Raw genomic sequence first — 7,043 nt, 5'->3', positions numbered from 1 at the left:
ACATAGCGATGGCAAGGGTGGTTCATGGGTCAGAGTTCGATCCGAGCACCTAGGATCTTGATGGAGAAATCGTGATGAGGGTGGGAGGAGGCAAGAAGCATGGGCGGTACTGGATTGGCGACAGTACAATCGACACGGCCTCTACTCCCACTCTCTCCCAGATCCGAGCAAGGAGCACGAGCTCGAGCCCGGCGATACGCCCACGGCCAACCACTACACAGTTCCAGATGGAGGCTCTTCAGGTTGTTTCTGTTTTATTCATCGTTCATTGATTGTTACGTACTTTAGCTTTGCATTGTAACATTGGGATGAAATATTATAGGCCCGGGTGGAAGCAGAAACGAAGCAACGGGAGGAGATGAAGGCGATGATGGAGGAGATGATTCAACAGAGGGTGGCGGCCGAGCGGCAGAACATGGAGGAAGAACAATGGCTGACGATGGAGCATATGATTTAGCAGAGGATAGAGGCCGAGCGGCAGAGGATAAAGGAAGAAAATCGGTTGAGGATGGACCAAATGTTCCAATACATGCAGAATTTAGCATCGAGTATGGGTCAAGCTTTGCCACCGCCACCGATATTATTCCCTCCACCTTAGTCACCCACAACTACTGTGAGTCACTTGACACCTTATACTGGAGCAGTTTTTACCATATCCCTTTCTCACTGGACCAAGCAATTTATGAACTCATTACACAGTACTCATCAGGTAGTTGGTTTGTTCTACTTACGCACCATATAAAAAGTTAGTTAAGTATAATCAGATAAGAATTTTGGAGTACTAAAATGTAAACTGAGCCAATTAAGTATAACTAAATTCCCGAGAATCACATCTGCAAAAGGTTGCAGTTTAGTATGGCGCCACTTGGAAAAATAAAAATTGTAAGAAACGTATAGCTATATTGTTTGTGGTAATGTGTGATTCTGCTAAATTGGTGTCGTCTGTGCATGCATTGAAAAACTGGACCTCCTGGTCTCACGCATCTGATGGCGGTCAATGATGGATCTTTGCAGTGTGGTGTGCATGTGTGTTTGCGATCATGGTTTTAGTGGGGCTAGAGATGAACGAGAATTGTGGAAATTTGGAGGTTGGGGTGCTGCATGCTTGCTCATCATCACACAAAAGCATGATCCAAATGGAATGCATGCTAGCTTTGCTAGAAGCTGGACCAGCTAGCTAGCTATGCTGATATAGCTCATGAGTCATGATGTAAGAGTCAATGCTAGCTTTTCATCATTTAGTGAAGGTGTATAATGTTTGGATGCCCGAAATGTAGAGGTCAGATCTTTTGCATGGCAAGTAGCATAGCACAGGAAGGATAGATCATGCATTTAACTATACAATATGTATGGTAACTAAGCTAATGTACATATACTTCAGAGGACTACAAATTATCTGATCCTTGTTATAGTTTATAGCTTTTGACCAGTTTGGAAATACTTTAATGACTTTAAAATCTTACAATAATGTTCTTCAGTCACTAATTGATCATGTCATGTGGACAAAGTTTACAGACACGCGGCACTGTTGTTTGACAATTTTCTAATAATATGGTGACTAATTAACTGACTATATATATAGTGAACAAGCGAACGTGTTGGTAAAAATTAATAAAAATAATGGTATATCCTATATGTTTCAGCCTTTTATATCTTTAGGTGATTGTCGATGATTTCCTGTGCCTGTGACCTGATGAGTGCATGCTCTTCTAGTTTCCAACTATCATGGACATGAAATTTAGCATGCAAAAGTGAGAAAGCAATTCTACCAGTTAGATCAAAATGACTGGTTCATAAGCGGTGCAAGATTCATGGCGTGGCTTCTCAAGCTTATTAGTATTTTACTGTATTTGTTTCTTACCTCAAATAATTAGTGCATACCTGCATATAGGTAGATGTGTCGGAGGGGTGATCCAGATGGCTCAGTTAATGTGGTGAAGCCAATTGAATCTATTATCATGTTGAATTTAACAAAAATATATATGTTTTATTGTCAGTAAACATTGCTAGAGTTGTTAGAACTAACACTACTACAGAATGGACTTGTTGTCCCGGGCGGTAACGGCCTTTAGTCCCGGTTACCGCGCCGGGACAACGATCCCGGGACTAAAGGTGGAACCTTCAGTCCCGGGTCATCGAGCCGGGACTAAAGAGGGACCTTTAGTCCTGGTTGGTGTTACCAACCGGGACTAAAGGTCCTCCAGCCGAGCAAACCTGGCCGCACCCTTTAGTCCCGGTTGGTAACCCCAACCGGGACTAAAGGTTCCTTTTCTTTTTCTTTTTTTTTGTTTAATTCACTACCAGAAAATGGATATTTCATGAGGGGGGCAGATTTTCGTGAGAGTGGAAAATAAACTCTCATGAAAATGAAATTTTCATGAGAGTGTTGTAAATAACCGCCACGAAATCGTATTTTCATGAGAGTGAGTCTACACCGTCGTGAAAATTGTAGTTTCCGTGATGACAAATACTCATGAAAATTGCTGTGCACGTTTCGGTGGAACGACGCTGCCTTCGCTCCTGACCGTGCCCACGAATTGGCATTCTCGCACCTAAGAGGAAAAAGCCCGCGCGTGGCTTTTTGGCCCAATACATTCGACACCATGCCCAGACCCAACACCGCAACCCTATCTCCTCACTTCAGCGCACGCCGCGCGCCGTGCCTCGCAGCTACTCCCGCCGCCTCTGCAACTCGCGAAAAAAAGAAACCCCGCCGCCTCTCCTCATGCCGTCCCCGCCGCCGCCCCGCATGCCACCACTGCCGCCGCCGTCCTAGCCGTCTGCCATGCCGCCCTCCCCGGCCACCGCACTCAGCTTTCAGGCCGGCACCGCTGACCGCTGGGAGCCCCACCGTGCTCTCAGGCCGCCGCAACCCTAGTTCCTCTGGCCCCCGGCGCCCTGGATCCAGCCCGTCGTCCAGGCCGCCTCCACCCTTGGCCTCCGACGGCGCTTTGAGAAAAATAAGGCAGCAACGAAGGTTTGGAGGAGGACGCAGCAGTGACCTCGAGCCAAGCGTGGAGGAGACAGGGTCCTGCACTGCGCCGATCTGTGCTTCCTGCTTCCAATCGGAGTGAGTAATAAAGATCCATCTTCCCCCCTAAATTTTCTGTGTTGTATAATTAGGAATACCATCACATCTCAGATTAATATATCATATATGCATACACATATACACTCAATCAGCCACTTATAGTATATAACCAATCGATTTTAGTCTAGAAGAAAAGAAAAGGAATCAATAGGAAATCAAACGTACCTGTATAGCTGTAGGCCTGTAGCCTGTACGCAGAGGGCAGAGGGAGAGGGCAGATGCAGAGGACTGCTGTGTGTGGGGAACGGACAATGGAGGCACAGAGCTGACACTAGCTGCGGCTTGCGAGGGTTCCAACCGCTGGGTGCTGCTTTTGCTACTTTTTTGAGCGGTGCTGCTGCCTGCTGAGTGCTGATCTGCTAAGCAATTTAGGTTGAATAGAAGATGGACTCCTTCAAAAGAACACGAAGGCCAACATTTTCCTTGTTGATTTCTTTTTTGCATTTTCTAATTTCTATGACATTTCAGCTGACAATAATAATAATGTGAGGTCTAGGCGTCTGGCTAGTAATCCAGTCTGGCTTTTCCTTAAAAAACCAATCTGGCTAATATTTCTTTCTGTCTTTACATTGATAACCACAAATAGAATTCCAACTTTAGTGATTAGCTTTTTTGCCTGATTGTTTGCTTTAGACAATCAGTAGAAATTTCTGGAACTGGAGTAGAACAAAGTTTCTAATTTCACTTGGTTAGACTTTGCAGAATTGGTCCATATATACTGATAATCAAGTTTTTTGTTTAATGTATATTAGAATATCCTGCCCTGATATTCGATTGTATGCTGTACAAAAATAATGTTGTTTATGGCTGGCTATTCGCAGCTTTACATATATGCAAATGTCATGATTTGATTGTATTGGATTGTTTGTTAAAATGGATAATATTGTTCTTCTTTGTTTGATAGCTTTGTGAATTTGTTCTATATCTAAAATTAGACTTTCTTAATTAAACCAGAACAAAAGGAATGGCGGAACGTGATTGGATGTACATTGGTTGGCCCCTCTCTAATGATTGGATAGACAATACCAACAAATTTTTGGAGCGTGCCTTCTCTATGCCTAATCTAGTTGAAGACGACACCATTAAGTGTCCTTGCGCGGTATGTCGCAATTGTGTTAGGCACAATAGGTTAACAGTAGAGATGCACTTATGTAGAGTTGGCTTTAAGGAAGACTACAGAATATGGATAGAACATGGTGAGGGAGTTGCTAGTACCTATGTTGAAGGTGGACATGATGAGAGTTTACCTGAAACTGACCACATGGATGAAATGTTAGCCAGCCTAGTTGGTGGCCATCCACCACCAATTGATGAGCAGCCACCAGCCTATGCTCGAGCTTTTTATAGGATGGTCCAAAACGTTGATCAATTAGTACTTGAGAATACATCACACTCATCCCTATCTGCTATGGCACGCCTGCTGGCATTGAAAGCACAGTATAACATGTCAATTGGACACTTTGAGGCAAACTTAGAATTAATCCATGAACTACTGCCACCAGAATCTAAGTTGCCCAAGGACTTCTATCAGTCAAAGAAGCTATTTGAGGGTCTTGGTATGGCATATGTCAAAATTGATGTTTGTTATAATAACTGCATGCTTTACTACAAAGATAATGAAAGCACCCATTCCTAGTCGGAAAGCACAAAGGCGTTTGGTATGAATTTCACCCAATATATTTATGCAAAATTAACTTGAAGCATGTATGTAAGAAAGAAAATTTAACAATCTTTTTTTTTTGACAAATAAATTTAACAATCATTAGAAGAGAGACAATCTGTAGACAAATATTGAAAATTTTTAACAATATCTAGAAGATAGAATCTGTGTGTTAACCTGAGAGGGAGGCAAGTATAAATGTGCTTTCTTACTACATACAAATGCTTTGTTATTTTGTTTCAGGCTAACTACAGTACAAGAACACAACTACCTGAGAATTCAAAAGATCTGGATGCACAAGCATTGTATGTCATGGAACGTGGAATGGCCCATGGCAGAGTGCCAATAGGTGATGGTTGTGTGGATAAGCAAGCACTTGCAGCAACAACGAAATCCCGTCGTTCTTCAGCAAGCACTGCTGCTTATCAAAACATGGTAGATGAATATGAGCAGTTGAAGGAGAGGAATGAAGCCTTGGAACGAACAAATAAGAAGTTGAATGAGAATAATGAGATTCTCATTGAGGAAAATGGTGTTAATCGTGAGCTTATGCTGGTAATGAACATACTGAAACAACTTACTGATCATATGCATTATTTGATTTCATGTGCTTACACATCAAATTTTCCAGAAAATTTTTGAAGATATTCATAAGGAACCACCTGCTCATCTAATGGACCAACTAGCAAATCTTGACGCCCGTCGTCATCAGGCAAGTGTGGTTCTATTCACCAAACCTGAGCCTATGTTTCCACAAACATCTTATAATTTAGGATGGAGGGAGTACATTTGAGTGGTGGTGTGTAGCCCTCTTCACCGGTTCATCAAAATTCTTTAGGTTATCTGCTTAAGTAAAAATTCTTTGAGTTATTAGCATCTTTGCAAGTTAGTAGCAGCTAGTAACTTTGCAAGTGGCCAACCTCTTTGGTAGCAGCATTGATGGGTCACTCACTATGCTTAGCTTGGTCAGATAATGGAGGGGCTGATCTGATCTTTATTTGTATAAAAAATGCAGAAGCATGTACTATGGCTGATCTGGTCTTTTTTACTTGAACACTGAAATGTTTCAAACATAATCTTTTATAGGTCTCAGTATCATCACGTGCTGCCAGTCACCCACTTGAAATGCTTAGCGATGCCAATGACTTAGTCACTGATGATGATGACTATGACTACAATGAGATGGATGACAGTAACAACTATGATGTCGACAACGATATGTATGATGACTTGGATGAAGATGATAATGGTTGTGATGATTCAAGGGGCAGTGAAGATGACAACATAAGTAGCAGCTATGAAGAAGATGATGGTAGTGATAACAATGGGGCTGATATCAGTGATAACTGATGCAATGGATGTGATTGAAACCTGACCATTGCTAACCTTTTGGCTTCTTTTGCTAACCAGCCAATTATGTGTATGTGCTGGAACTTGGTGATGCTTCTAGTGTTGTAGTAATTATGTGTATGTGCTAGAACTTGTTATATTGGATGGTTAGGACTATGTGCTAGAAGTTATCATGTTGGAAGGCTATGAGCTAATAAGCCAATTAGTGTAATGGTACACTTGGATGGAGTTAAATGTATTGCAATTGGAATCAGACGCATATATGCATGTAATGGATTTTATTATATATGTAGCATTTGGATCACGTGTGCATTAGAAATTTGGTTTGAGATGCTCCTGTTGTGTAATTTTCATGACGGTATTAACTCTCATGAAAACATACTTTTGTATCGTCTGGATATATTTTTCGTGATGGTGTGCTCTCATGGGATACTATATTTCCTGTGAGTTTTAAAACTCTCACGAAATGATTTCGTGATGGTGAGCTCTCACGAAATATTATAACTCTCACGAAACAAGCTCATGACGGTGACCTCTCACGAAATACCATAACTCTCACAAAATAATTTCATGACGGTGACCTCTCACGAAATACCATAACTCTCACGAAATAAGTTCATGATGGTGACCTCCCACGAAATACAATAACTCTCACGAAATAAGTTAATGACGGTGACCTCTCACCAAATACAAAAAAAAAACCGCCATGAAAATACTGATGCAAACATGGCGCCAATGTTATTTTCATGAGAGGGATCGTCACGATGAACTCTCATGGAAATAAACCGTGGCGGTGACCTCTCACGAAAATGTGTATTTCATAAGTCTAATACCATGAGAGGTGATGCGTGACGGTGTACTCTCACGCATTATTTTTGTGAGAGTAAAACCATATTTCATGACTAATTTTCACTCTCACGAAATATCCGGATTCTGGTAGTG

The 7,043-nt window shown here is 41.8% G+C and overlaps 1 long non-coding RNA gene across 1 annotated transcript; it reads left to right on the top strand.

The window, feature by feature from the left end:
• The first annotated feature begins 2,958 nt into the window (after window positions 1-2,958).
• Window positions 2,959-5,457, top strand: LOC136487407 (uncharacterized). The gene is made up of 3 exons (XR_010767243.1): window positions 2,959-3,070; window positions 4,995-5,306; window positions 5,383-5,457. It is a non-coding gene; the product is annotated as an uncharacterized lncRNA (long non-coding RNA).
• The last annotated feature ends 1,586 nt before the right edge of the window (window positions 5,458-7,043 follow it).

Source organism: Miscanthus floridulus, chromosome 10 (genome assembly GCF_019320115.1).
Source record: "Miscanthus floridulus cultivar M001 chromosome 10, ASM1932011v1, whole genome shotgun sequence".
Lineage (NCBI taxonomy): Eukaryota > Viridiplantae > Streptophyta > Magnoliopsida > Poales > Poaceae > Miscanthus > Miscanthus floridulus.
Note: the sequence above shows the minus strand (reverse complement) of the source record. Positions and strands in the feature narration are given on the sequence as shown.